The sequence below is a fragment of the Schistocerca serialis genome, chromosome 4 (assembly GCF_023864345.2).
Source record: "Schistocerca serialis cubense isolate TAMUIC-IGC-003099 chromosome 4, iqSchSeri2.2, whole genome shotgun sequence".
Classification (NCBI taxonomy): Eukaryota; Metazoa; Arthropoda; class Insecta; order Orthoptera; family Acrididae; genus Schistocerca; species Schistocerca serialis.
Window position 1 is genome coordinate 484,156,394 of NC_064641.1, and position 15,324 is coordinate 484,171,717.

Consider the following 15,324-nt stretch of genomic DNA (forward strand, 5'->3'; position numbering starts at 1 on the left):
ACTACCTCTCTTTCCTGTTCCAGTCGCGAATGGTTCGCGGGAAGAACGACTGCCGGAAAGCCTCCGTGCGCGCTCGAATCTCTCTAATTTTACATTCGTGATCTCCTAGGGAGGTATAAGTAGGGGGAAGCAATATATTCGATACCTCATCCAGAACCGCACCCTCTCGAAACCTGGACAGCAAGGTACACCGCGATGCAGAGCGCCTCTCTTGCAGAGTCTGCCACTTGAGTTTGCTAAACATCTCCGTAACGCTATCATGCTTACCAAATAACCCTGTGACGAAACGCGCCGCTCTTCTTTGGATCTTCTCTATCTCCTCCGTCAACCCGATCTGGTACGGATCCCACACTGATACCTCAAGTATAGGTCGAACGAGTGTTTTGTAAGCCACCTCCTTTGTTGATGTACTACATTTTCTAAGGACTCTCCCAGTGAATCTCAACCTGGTACCCGTCTTACCAACAATTAATTTTATATGATAATTCCACTTCAAATTGTTCCGCACGCATACTCCCAGATATTTTACAGAAGTAACTGCTGTCATATAATCATACAATAAAGGATCCTTCTTTCTATGTATTCGCAATACATTACATTTGTCTATGTTAAGGGTCAGTTGCCACTCCCTGCACCAAGTGCCTATCCACTGCAGATCTTCCTGCATTTTCTAATGCTGCAACTGTATACTACAGCATCATCCGCGAAAAGCCGCATGGAACCTCCGACACTATCTACTAGGTCATTTATATATGTTGTGAAAAGCAATGGTCCCATAACACTCCCCTGTGGCACGCCAAAGCTTACTTTAACGTCTGTAGACGTCTCTCCATTGAGAACAACATGCTGTGTTCTGTTTGCTAAAAACTCTTCAATCCAGCCACACAGCTGGTCTGATATTTCGTAGGCTCTTTCTTTGTTTATCAGGCGACAGTGTGGAACTGTATCGAACGCCTTTCGGAAGTCAAGGAAAATAGCATCTACCAGGGAGCCTGTATCTAATATTTTCTGGGTCTCATGAACAAATAAGCGAGTTGGGTCTCACACTATCGCTGTTTCCGGAATCCATGTTGATTCCTACAGAGTAGATTCTGGGTTTCCAGAAACGACATGATACGCGAGCAAAAAACATGTTCTAAAATTCTACCTGGTAGTAGGTGTCAGCACAATGTACCTAATATGAAAAGTGTATGTTTTTAGCAGTGGCCGGATACTTTTGATCACATAGTGTAATAATAAGTATTGATAATAGTATGTGATCAGTTTATACAAACTTTGCGCGCTTGACAATGGCTTTTTTCGAAAGGTCCGTTCATTATGAGTTTTTTCGTGAATGATTTTTCTGAAAATATTTCTTTATCGGACTTCTACATTGAATAATTCCAAAGCTTTGGTTCATATTGGATCTTTGATGTAATTTGTAACACGGAACCTTTAGTTTTGCCAAGGCCGTTTAATTGGAACAATAGCCTGCAACATTAATGAAACACAAGATTAAATAATATCACAGTATTCACAAAATATTATACTAAATTAAATTGCTTAGACACTTATATTGATCCTGTTGCTGTGCAAAACTATGAGTACGCCTAATGAGATTACGTCCCATAGAATAATGGGAGTGTGCCAAATAATTATCTGCAACAATGACAGATATGCGTCCGGTCAGGACGGCTTCCGGAACAAAATGGGTGCCGTCTTCTCTGCAAGACAACTGAATTGCGTAATTATTCTAATGTTTCAGCGGTTGCATGCCATAATCGATACAACCGCTTATACTGATAAATTTCTTAAGTAATTCTTTATTTATATTCTTAACTTATATCTACGTTTTTGCTATATATCCACACTCATCCGGCAAATGTGCCTTAAATTGCTCCCTGAGCTGCGAGGCGAAAGGACAAACTGCAGGCGATCAATTCACCCTAAAGCACATTCAGTACAATATTTACATACATATTCAAATACAGTTCATGGTGTATAATATTTGAATGAGGCGCAAGCGCCCAGAAGATTTCAATGTCGGTGTTGCGGTTGCCGCTCATGCGCAGTTGCGTGTATTTCAGTCTGGTGGTAGCCGTTTGTTGAGCTCCCGACACGGTGATCACAGTTTATATACAGTTCGTAAGTGCGTGTGCACAAGACATCACTGTGACAGGACATTTCAAGAAGTTTTTACAAAAAATATGCACTAACGTTTAAAACAGGTACAATGTTCTTAAGACTACTACATATGTTAAAGTAAAATGTATTTTATTACTGGTCATTGTCTCTCATGGAAAGCATAGCATTTAAAATGTCTTTCTGTTTCAGATTAGCTGTCCTTGTACGATGTGCCGTCCTTTGCAGTTCATATATGTAATACATACAACAATACCGCAAAGTCGAGCATTGTTTTCGTAGTTTGCCTAACGTAAATGTTATTGCATATGAACGTCACTGTCCACAGATTTGACAACCGATATGTGGGCATGTTCACTCGTTGCAATGTTTATTTTCGCTGATAACTTCCTACATCATGCGTCGCGTGATTGAAGACCAGTGGATTTCCATTCCGCAACATAAGGTATCGTGAAGGCATGGATGCAAGACTTTTTATAAAAAAAAAAAAAAATAATTCTTTATTCAAATTATTTCATACATTGTAACCCACCACCTTATACATTAGTGGGTCTTAGATCTACATTACATTTTATTGATATTAGCAGCATTGTTGACTTCTATTTCTAGTGTTAGTAAACTTACTTGCTACAGGAAATGAGGAGTTAGCTTCTTAATGGGTAAGATCTAGTTCTACACTTAGCTAACTAATCTAGGGGCTACTTCCTGCAGCGTTACAGGCGTGCCAGTTGTTAAATATAAACCTACCGTGTGGCCGTGCCCACTGAGCTAACCCCAGTGAGCATGCCCCTGGCACTAGGCTGGCCTTAAAGAAAATCGCTGCAGGTTCTGTTAGGGGTCTTCTGTCTGCTATCTACTTAATGGTTAAATTATTACTAAGTCACAATCGGTGCGCAGTTGTCAAATTCAGGTATTGGCGCTCCCTCCACCTTGTTCCAGGGCGTGGCGGATTCCTACCGTCACGGCGATTGGCCAATCCACGCCCCGGCGGAATGGGATGGGTCGCCTTCAATTATGTCATGTCTGGTGGTTCCTATATTTTCCCTGAGGTATTCTTGCAGGACTTTTGCCGATACCTCTCTGGCAAGGCGGTTTAATATGGTAAATGTAGTAGGGTCTCTAATTAACTGGTACGTGTTGTTGTGAGGCAGCTGGTTTCTTAGGTCACCGGCTACGTCATCAAAGACACTTTACATGCACAGTTCCAGCGCGCTCATAGTTTATCTGGTGACGTACAAAGAATGTTTGTTATTGAGTTTTTACATAAATATTTCATCGCGATAGTTCTCATAGTGATATACGAAGAATAGTTTTAACAATTTTGCACACATACGTCATAGCGGTTTCAGGCATTGCGATGTATGTAGAATGTCTTTGAAGCAGTCTCTTTCACATAAATATCGTGGTATTACACATTTTGATACACATTACAAATTCTGATCACATTTACATACCAACATATTATATTTTGCTTTACATCAATATAGATAATTACACATAAATACATATATGACATTTTGGCTTTATATGGAATACAAGTATTTACATAATTTTACAGACATTACAGATTTATAAACCAAATTTTGTATTCGCGCAATGATGTCACTTGAAATTGGAAAGATTAGAGACAACGTCTTGATACATCAGCAGACAAGCCCAAGCGCACATATTCTAGGAATGTAGTTACGTGAGAATCGTCTGATGGCTGCTTTAGCAGTTGCAGATTTTACGGCGTACTCCTTAACACGTTCAGAAAATTTGTCATAAAATGCTAAAATATACTTGTAAGCCCAACTGCTAGTATAAATTTCCTGGATATTAGCTTAAAGACAGAAGACAGCAATCATAAATTTAAAAGCCGGCCGGTGTGGCCGTGCGGTTAAAGGCGCTTCAGTCTGGAACCGCGTGACCGCTACGGTCGCAGGTTCGAATCCTGCCTCGGGCGTGGATGTGTGTGTTGTCCTTATGTTAGTTAGGTTTAATTAGTTCTAAGTTCTAGGCGACTGATGACCTCAGAAGTTAAGTCGCATAGTGCTCAGAGCCATTTGAACCATAAATTTAAAATTTATCGCAAAGACTCCTTCACTGTCATTCACCCCGGCATCCTCCCAACATCCTACAGCCTATAAACATGCGGCATTTAACTACTTGACCCACCATCCCCTTTCTATCCCATGTCCAAAGAAGACTTTGACCAGGAACTTAATACAAAAAAACAATTACCATAAGTAATAAATTGCCCCAAACATCATTGACGAAATTCGCAACAAAAAGATGAGGCAAGCCAGGTGCCTACTGTCTCCAACGTACAAACCGGAAAAGAAATGATGCAGATTATCTTTTATAGGGGAAACTTCAAACAGGGTAAGTAACATTTTGAAGGCAAAGGGTTTCTTTGTTCATTTCTACGTCCCTCAGAGTTGCTTGTTCAACGCAAAAGGCAAACAACCACACGTCACAAAAGAGTGAGACTTGTAAGATCGTATATCGGGAGTGTCAATCTTGCTAGACTGGATGGACTGGGAGGTCAGTCTGCACATCTTAGAAGCTGGTGGTTGAAGAAGCCTGATTCAGCCTTTGCGGAGCACTACAAGAAACCACATATACATAACAGATGTAGAAATATTACACGGAGAGGTGTTAGAAATTCTATTACTAAACGAAAAAACACAATCCAATTACTCACCTCTTTTAGATGATTTCACAACTACTGAACAGAAGAAAAACTTTGGGCTGCAGCTCATGAGCAGATAAAACGTTCAAGGGTGACCCATAACTTTATTCCAAGGTGTGTTTAGTCGTGTTAAAGTAATTGCTGAATTGCGTAATTCCACACGTAATTTATCAAAAATAATCATTGAAGTTATTTTATATTAAGTCAAGAATCGATAAATTAAGAAACTGAGATATTTATATTTGCCTTATCATCATATTTATCTTTGATTTATCATCTTTGGAATTAATTGCAAAGAATACACTGTCACTGAACATGTAAAAGAACTAACAAGGGGCCATGTCATCAGACCCGTAAATCATGCAGTTTGATGAGTCTTAAGTACGTTGTAAAGAGACCTATCCTGAGTACATGGCTAGAGGCTTTTCGTGCGACGGCCCCTAGTTTCCGAGAAAATCGATGTTGAAGTTTTATGCGTACTTCGTATACAGTTAACTTTAGCCCGTTTCTAGTAAGTAACCGTAGCGCAGCAGGAGAAGTCTCGGCCACCCTGTTTGCGGCACGGGTTCGAACACTTTTTTTTCTCTATTTCGTAGTACAGAATAGGGTATGTGACGAAAAATTATTCATTAATAGTAATTTCCTTTGTGGTAATCTTATTAATAAATCAATCGATACAGTAAACTTTCTTCAGTAGAGTATTTCGTTTGTTACAGAATGCATTACAAAATCGTCTTACTCGTTCTCGCTTAAATCGTCTGCTGTGTTAGAGCAGAACTGCGGTTGGTACTTTTCGTATAAGCAACCGAAACAGCCGGCCAGGGTGGCCGAGCGGTTCTAGGCGCTACAGTCTGGAACCGCGCGACCGCTACAGTCGCAGGTTCGAATCCTGTCTCGGGCATGGATGTGTGTGATGTCCTTAGGTTAGTTAGGTTCAAGTTGTTCTAAGTTCTAGGGGACTGATGACCTTAGAAGTTAAGTCCCATAGTGCTCAGAGCCAACCGAAACACAGATTCGCCGGGCATCACGCACTTATATTCAAAGGTATTGCCTTGCAGACAAGCGGATTTTTTACAGGTGATACCGGAAAATACAGCTCATTTAAGTCCAAAGGATGGCCGGTTCTTCCTTCAACTTCATTGGCAACGTGTGCTTCATCATTTCTGTGAATGTTGTACACTAAGTTTGTGCAGTGAATTGTGTATTAACTTCTAGTAAGTTGGGAGCGTCTTGAATTTTTATCATGAAAATTTCAATCTGCCTGTAAAAATGAACACAGGGTTGGGAAAATAGAATACATTTGGGAAGGATAATCTTTACGGTGCAGGTGGATGTTTTCTTTCATCTACAAAAATTTGATCCTAAGGTGTCTGACCATTCTCCGCTCTCCAAGAGTCAATAAAGCGTAGAAATTTTTCTTGTTCCGCGTACGAAACAATGACAGATTTTAAAAACCCTTCGCAGAGCGCTTAAGTGAACTTCCCTGATTTCGTGTTGGTCACAATTATGTTTTATAATTTATGAGTTAATTCATCAACTCTTTTTTGAACAGTCCGATCAGATTTCCCGGATGGTTCTTGCATACACACGAAGTCATGAGGAAATATATGATTTTCTTATGTTTTCTTATGGATGCAAGAACCATGTGGGAAATTTGATCGGATTTTTCTTTTCCACAAAGTACCTACTGTACCTCGATTGGAACTTGCAGCTGGTTTGATCGGTATTAACATATTCGAAGTCAAAATTGGGGATTAGTATTTTGTCTGTATCTGGAATCTTTCCGTAGCTGCTAACACTTCTTCCGTCGTTGTGAACTTTTCTGAGCTGGACAAGAATTGGGAATTTTAATTACGAACCACAAGCGGAATACAAATTTTTAAGGAAGTTCACTATGTTGATTAATTTATTAATGAAATTACTGCGGCAAAAATGACTGCTTTTGAAGGATTTTGCATAAGATTTACTATTTAATAATATTCTGTACGGTGAAATTGAGAAAAAAAGGGGGAGGGGGAAAGTGATTAACGATACAGATGCAGCAGGTGAGCATAAATCTTCAACATTGATTTTTCTCGGAAACTAGGAACCGTCGCATGAAAAGCTGCTAGCCAGGTACTCAGGACACGTCCCTCTACAGCGTACCGACGAGTCATCAAAACCCGTGATTAACGGGTCTGATGGTCCCCTCGTAAGTGTTGTAGTCTTCTTTTGGAAAACCAAGATCACTGTATCCTCCTTTGCAACTCTTTCCTAAAGAAGACTACAACCTATTTTAAAGATCGTCTTCTAAAAGACTGACAATGTCAGGTAATTATAGAAGAACTTAAGTAATCTACCTAGTGGTTTTCGTCGTATATTGTTAATAAAATTGCAAACGAGATGTGTTAAACTTGCTACAATTATGTACAATACAAAAGATCCACTGCCAGTGGTTACACAAGGCTCTCTGAGGCTGATACTGCCATACGACTTATTATACAGTCGATTATGAAGTAATTACATGCAGTATAACAGAACCAGTAATTGTCATTATACAAAATGATCATCACTATACAATAAAAGCAGTTACACTAAACAAGTGTTGTCATTGAAGAAATGAAAGAATAAAAAATAACTGCACAATGTAGTTCTTGTCGTTTGTTGCTAACAAATTAAACTCTGTCGAAATTACTACATATGTTCCAGATAACATCTTATATATATATATATATATATATATATATATATATATATATATATATATATATATATATATATATAAGATGTTATCTGGAATTGGATTTTCACGTAAGATCTAAGAGATAATGTGGTATGTTTGCCTTCAGTTCCGGTGAGAGATTCAGTCCCCGTTGCCACCAAGCAGAGCCGCAGAGTCATATACATTGGCAAGCGTCGCACATAGAGATGATTCATTTTGTTAAGGTTGTTTCAGTTGGACTCACTGCAGTGTATTCTTTATTCTGTCGAATTTTTAAAATCTGTTAAATCGAAGGTCTATGTGTATGTTGAGATGGGGACGATTAAGGCTACATAGCGCAAGAGAGAGAGAGAAAACCATGTGCACTGACGTGTCCTGGGTTCAAGAACTCTCCTGTACACGTCGTATAACTTATTTTGAACCTACACAGGCGCTCCACTTTTGCACAGGTTACATTTCTTTGTTGGTACTGTAACACACTTGAGATTATTTGTAATATTCATTCGTTTGAGATAAGGTTTTGCCTGTACTTCACGTATATTCTGTCATTATTTATACTTATTTCCGATTTTTTTTTACCAAATATGAACCATTTCCATACATATAATGCGTGAAAATGTACTAGAAGTTACTGATCTGTATATAAGGTCGATGGAATTGTAGTGGTAGAGAAGCTGCAAGGAGGTCCCCCAGTGTTGAGGAAGCAAAGGCGCGACAGTAGAAAATGTGGAGAGTGCGCAGAAGAGACCACGAGTCAGGAGTCAGCCATTATAGTTAGGCTTACCATGTTTTTTAGATCGAACCCACGACAAATCGCCATTTTTCTTGGTTTCAACCCAGAATATTATTGTGAAATTACTGTAGGGTCTTAACAGTTTATAGAAATACTAAAGATTATTTATTCAGTTGTATTTTTCACTAGACACACATTTTTTGGAAATGGTATGTTTGATGTAATTACATCACAAAATCCACAACAAGAAAGTTCTGAACTAATTTTAACATTTAGTAGATGTTTAATAGTAATAATGAATTTCTGTCCCATTATGCAGGCCAAATATTACCCATAACTGAAAAAATTCCATAAATTGGTGCCGATGTCCCAAGCAGACATCGCAAGCTCACCCATTTTAGAAATACTGCGAGATGAAATGACAGCCTTTTGAAACAATTCAAAGATTGCTTTTAACATTCTGATAACTCCAGATGCAGTACTAACGGGTGGACTGCATAACCCGAAAGTGCTGCTGCCGGTCCCAAGCCCGGATGAAGGACGAGGGTTGGCACCCAAATAAGCAGCAAAAGAGAAGCCAGGTCACATCTCAAGGCACCTCTGAAGCTAACTATCCCAGTTGTAACCCTGTCAACGCCTAGGTGTTGACCCCAACATAAATCATTCGATTCAGCATTATGGCAAGTTCGCTTATGGAAAGCACTACCCCCAGTGGTAATCAGTCCACCGTTGTCAATGAAAGCGTTAGTGAGCCAATGGATTCTGGGGAGCTCACACCAGCCTTCAAGAGATTGAAAAGTAAGAAAGTGTCATACTTTGCTACCTTCAATGTTAACTCAATCCTCAAAACTGGAAAACTGAAACATCTTACTGATACTTTGGCCAAGCAAAAAATCATTGTAACTGCATTACAAGAAAGAAGATATACAGAAGAACCATCATTTGAATCGGAAGGATATCACATTCTGAAGGGAAAACCTGGCAAGAGAGTAATGAAGAATGTACCTCAACTGGGCACAGGCTTTATAATCAATAAACAAACCCTGGGAGCCATCACAGACTTCAGTTCTAGAAACATTAGACTTTCCAGACTTACCTTTAGGGGAACAAGTAAGATCTATACCATGGTCAATGTACATACTCCCACAAATCAGACTACTAGAACCGACCCAGAGAAAGTAGAAGAACTTTTGGGAAGACCTGGAGGAAACACTATCCAAGATTCTAACTAAGAATGTTATCATACTACTTGGAGACTTCAATGCTCAGCTAGGAAAAGAGAGAAAGTTCAGAAACATAATTGGGAACTATCCAGCCCGCAACAGGACTAATCGGAATAGCGAACGACTAGTGGAAACTTGTAAGACCTTTGATCTGATAGTGAAATCAACGACGTTTAAACGCCTTCCAAGATACAGAAAAGATGGGTATCTCCCATTCCATTACTAGGAGAGTTCCAGCTTGACCATGCAGTGATATCAAGACATGCAGAGAAGGAAATTCAAAATGTCAAAGTCCTCAGGGGTGCAAATTTAGACTCAGATCACTTTCTATCCAAAATAAAAGTCAAAATTCTACCAAGAGCCCATCAGACCAAAAACACTACCAGTATTGTGAAGTACGATACAGAGAAACTTAGAACTAGCAGAGATAGAACTATCAAGGTTGGGAACAGCTGAAAGATCCACTGATTGACAGCGCAAAGGAAACACTTCGCTCGGAGAAGAGGAAGAAACATGCATGGTGGTCGGTAGAAGGATATAAAGCAATCGAAAAGCGTCGGAAAGCGTGGGTTGATTGGTACTCTCATAAAACACGAGAAAATCTAAAGTACTTACAAGCAGTAAGGAAAACCACTGCTAAAACTATCAGAAATCTCAAGAGGAAATATTTACAAGAATGTTTAACTCAAATAGAAGAAGACTTCCGGAAGAACAACACGAAAGACTTCTATAGAACATTGAAGACCAACTTAAATAGATACGATCTTCCAAATCTCAGCTTTAAGAATAAAGAAGGAAATACAGTGTATGGAGACATGGAAAACAGTCAGATCTTGGAGGAATACTTTGAAGACCTACTGAATTGTGAAGCGCCATCCGAGACATTCAATTACAATGAGAAAGATCCAAATCCCGACTAGGAACCACCAGCTGTAGAAGAGGTTAGGAACATTATAAGAACCTTGAAAAATAACAAAGGACCTGGGGAAGACGGACTCATCACAGAACTCTTAAAGTATACGAACGAGAATGTGATCATAGAACTAACACAAATTATACGAAAAATCTGGGAAGAAGGGCAGCTTCCAGAAGGTTGGACATCAGCACTAATACATCCTATACACAAGAAAGGCGATAAGACGGAACCTGGGAACTACCGGGGAATTTCTTTAATGCCTGTGACCTATAAGGTATTCTCAAAAGCACTGCTAAACAGAGTGGAAGAACAACAAACTCATACTCAGATACGAGAAAACTTTTATACATTTTTATAACAATTAAAAATAGTTGTATAAACGTTTTCACAGATCTGAGTATGAGTAAGAGTAACGAAACTTAAGGAGCTCTGTTAATATGTAGAAACGGTAAGAGTAATTTTGCTAGTGTGAAGAACAGAGAATGGAAACGTTTTCAGAAATGTTCACATTATCTTTGGTAGACCTACTTTAAGAATTGGTTGCTCGGCCCATGCTGTACACATTTCAGTACACCCATCATGTGATTTTCTACCCTGATTGTAGAGGTTAATTGTTATAAAAACGTATAAACGCTTTCACATATCTGAGTCTGAGTAAGAGTAACGAAACTTAAGGAGCTCTGTGAATGTGTAGAAATATATCACAAAAAAATTATTATATATACAGGTTGGTCCATTGATAGTGACGGGGCCAAATATCTCACGAAATCAGCATCAAACGAAAAAAACTACAAAGAACGAAACTCGTCTAGCTTGAAGAGGGAAACCAGATGGCGCTATGGTGCCATGTGTAATAAAAAATTGGGTTCCTATTTTTAAAAAACGCAATTGATATCCGTTTGACCTATGGCAGCGCCATCTAGCGGGCCAACCTTAGCGCCATCTGGTTTCCTCCTTCAAGCTAGACAAGTTTCGGCAAGTTTCGTTCTTCGTGAAGTACGGTAGTGGTAAGACACAATCAATATATTCACTGTTAGATATCAGTGGTAATATTACCGATGACAGCGCGACTAAGGAGTTATTGAATTTAGTTATCCGAAATTCGTTCATCAAGAAGGACGAAATAAATATTCCAGAATTCGAATCAAGAACAGCTGCCAAGGTAAATGCCTTAGAAGTAGATACCCTCGTTGCAGCGAAGAAGCTTAAAGCAGAATGAATTTTCACTCTACAACGTAGTGTGCCTCGATATTAAAATTCCTGGCAGAGTAATAGTGCGTTCCAGACCACGACTCGAACTCGGGACCATTGCCGTTTGCGGGCAAGTGCTCTACCGACTGAACTACCCACGACAAATTCTCACAGCTTTACTTGCGCCAGTAGCTCATATCTACCTTCCAAATTTCACAGAAGCTCTCCTGCGAAACTTACAGGGCTAACACTCCTGGAAGTAAAGATATTGCTGAGATACGTCTTAATTACAAAAAATGGTTCAAATGGCTCTGAGCACTATGGGACTTAAATTCTGAGGTCATCAGTCCCCTAAAACTTGGACTACTTAAACCTAACTAACCTAAGGGCATCAAACACATCCATGCCCGAGGCAGGATTCGAACCTGCGACCGTAGCGGTCGCGCGGTTCCAGACTGTAGCGCCTAGAACCGCTCGGCCACCACGGCCGGCCGTCTTAATCACAGCGTGGGGGACATTTCCAGAACGAATTTCCTCTCTGCAGCGGAGTGTACGCGGATATGAAACTTCATGGCAGATTTTAACTGCATACCGGACCGAGACTCAAACTCGGCCAGAAAGATTCAAGTTTAAAACACATGATAAAGATCCATCTAAAATACCAGTTAGATTGCTTTCCAAGTATGCTGCAACAATAGCGTTGTTGTCCAGGAGAATAGCAAGTAAGAGCAAGAATAAAATTTTGTTACAAATCGACGGAGATGTCGCTAAGTGGGGCGCGTCTTCCAGTTAAGCAATTGCCAACCAGGGAGGCTCGAAGTGCAAACAAGCTGGTAGCTCGTCTCATCAGACTATGAAAGGTTAGCCGAAAACAACAGATACAGCGCTTTGACAACAGTGCAATATAGACAGCACGCTCTGCCGTCAGTGGGCTAAATGTAGTAATTTCACTCAGAGATGTCACAAGAACGCCTTTCAGGATACAAACTTCGCATAAAGGAACGCCATGAAACCCTGACGTTTAACACTAGAGGAGCCGAGAACGCTGTCAGGCTGAGAAACGAGAGCATGTTCGACCACCAGTGTGGGGGTCATCAAGTACACAGTTGGTGTAAAATCTCCGCCCTCCTCAAGCTCATTCTCAGAGTGAGGCCATTCCATTTGCATCAGAGATACCTATGGAAGACCAGCTCTATTAAATTGCGAGTGAGTTCAACAAGTGTCTGGTGAAATCAACAAGCTGCCGCCAACTTGGAGTTCAATGCTGCAAGTCCATAAGCGTCCAGTCGTGGAGGGGACTCCTGATATGCAAACCACAGTCGTGCCGGTCTCAAGGGTGAATGACTGAGGATGGTCGATAATCCGTAAGTGAAGAAACGATCTGCCCGTCTGCAGGCTGTTCAACTGTTACTGGAGCAGTCCTAATACCACCTCACCGGCTGTACACTGGGTCTGTCACTCGGCCAGTCCATCGTGTTGGCGCTGTGTCTTCCGACTACACGCCATGCCAACAACCGACAATAGGGGTATGTATATTTCTGGGGCCGAGGCTAGGCGCAGCTTCACTCATCGAGATTGTTGAGACTCTATCGGCAGCCACGCCAGGCAGCGGGGAAGGACGGCCGTTGCGTCCTTATGCGACGGGTCTGCAGCACTGACCATCTCACGCTTTCAGTAGCAGGAACTCAGCACCGTCGGTGCTAGGTAGCACCGAGAAGAAAACGGAGTGACTGTAAAATTCTCGCCAATAAATTACTGTCAGTTGAATGATGTTTCGTTAGCGCCCTGGCACTCTACAGGCTCACTTCCGCTCTTCTCGATTTCCTGATAAAAAAGCGACTTCACCCCGGGTCGTAACAACCCCATATTAGCAATCATATGGTCGCTTGACGAAAGTTCTGTGAATTGGAAAATGGCTTCGACCCGATATCTGTGTGGTACGAAAAGTGGCGGTTGTCTCTATATAAGGAAAAGAAATGGTTCAAATGGCTCTGGCACTGAGGTCATCAGTCCCCTAGAACTTAGAACTACTTAAACCTAACTAACCTAAGGACATCACACACATCCATGCCCGAGGCAGGATTGGAACCTGCGACCGTAGCGGTCGCACGGTTCCAGACTGAAGCGCCTAGAACCGCTCGGCCACTGCGGCCGGCCTATACAAGGAAAAGTGTGGGGTCTTCCACACGAGCACGGAAAGAAATCCGTTAAATTTCGGCTACACATTAAATCACGCGGATTTAAATCTGTCAATTCAACTACATACCTAGAAATTACAATTACGAACAATTTAAATTAGAACAAAAACATACACTACTGGCCATTAAAATTGTTACACCAAGAAGAAATGTAGATGGTAAACGGGTATTCATTGGACAAATATGTAATACTAGAACTGACATGTGATTACATTTTCACGCAATTTGGGTGCATAGATCCAGTACCCAGAACAACCACCTCTGGCCGTAATAACGGCCTTGATACGCCTGGGCATTGAGTCAAACAGAGCTTGGATGGCGTGTACAGGTACAGCTGGCCATGCAGCTTCAACACGATACCACAGTTCATCGAGAGTAATGTCTGGCGCATTGTGACGAGCCAGTTGCTCGGCCACCACTGACCAGACGTGTTCAATTGATGAGAGATGTGGAGAATGTGCTGGCCAGGGCAGCAGTCGAACATTTTCTGTGTCCAGAAAGACCTGTACATGATCTGCAACATCCGGTCGTGCATTATCCTGCTGAAATGTAGGGTTTCGCAGGGATCGAATGAAGGGTAGAGCCACAGGTCATAACACATCTGAAATGTAACGTCCACTGTTCAAAGTGCCATCAATGCGAACAAGAGGTAACCGAGAGGTGTAACCAATGGCACCCCATACCACCACGCCAGGTGATACGCCAGTATGGCGATGACGCATACACGCTTCCAATGTGCGTTCACCGCGATGTCGTCAAACACGGATGCGACCATCATGATACTGTAAACAGAACCTGGATTCATCCGAAAAAATGACGTTTTGCCATTCGTGCACCCAGGTTCGTCGTTGAGTACTCCATCGCAGGCGCTCCTGTCTGTGATGCAGCGTCAAGGGTAACCGCGGCCATGGTCTCCGAACTGAAGTCCATGCTGCTGCAAACGTCGTCGAACTGTTCGTGCAGATGGTGGTTGTCTTGCAAACGTCCCCATCTGTTGACTCAGGGATCGAGACGTGGTTGCACGATCCGATACAGCCATGCGGATAAGATGCCTGTCATCTCGACTGCTGCTGATACGAGGCCGTTGGGATCCAGCACGGCGTTCCGTATTACCCTCCTGAACCCACCGATTCCATATTCTGCTAACAGTCATTGGATCTCGACCAACGCGAGCAGCAATGTCGCGATACGATAAACCGCAGTTGCGATAGGCTACAATCCGACCTTTATGAAAGTCGGAAACGTGATGGTACGCATTTTTCCTCCTTACACGAGGCATCACAACAACGTTTCACGAGGCAACGCAGGTCAACTACTGTTTGTGTATGAGAAATCAGTTGGAACTTTCCTGATGTCAGCACGTTGTAGGTGTCGCCACCGGCGTCAACTTTGTGTGGATGCTCTGAGAAGCTAATCATTTGCATATCATAGCATCTTCTTCCTATCTGTTAAATTTCGCGCCTGTAGCACGTCATCTTCGTGGTGTAGCAATTTTAATGGCCAGTAGTGTAGATAATGTTGTGAGGAGGCAAACGAAAGACTGTGTTTTGTTTGTAGAACAGTTGGG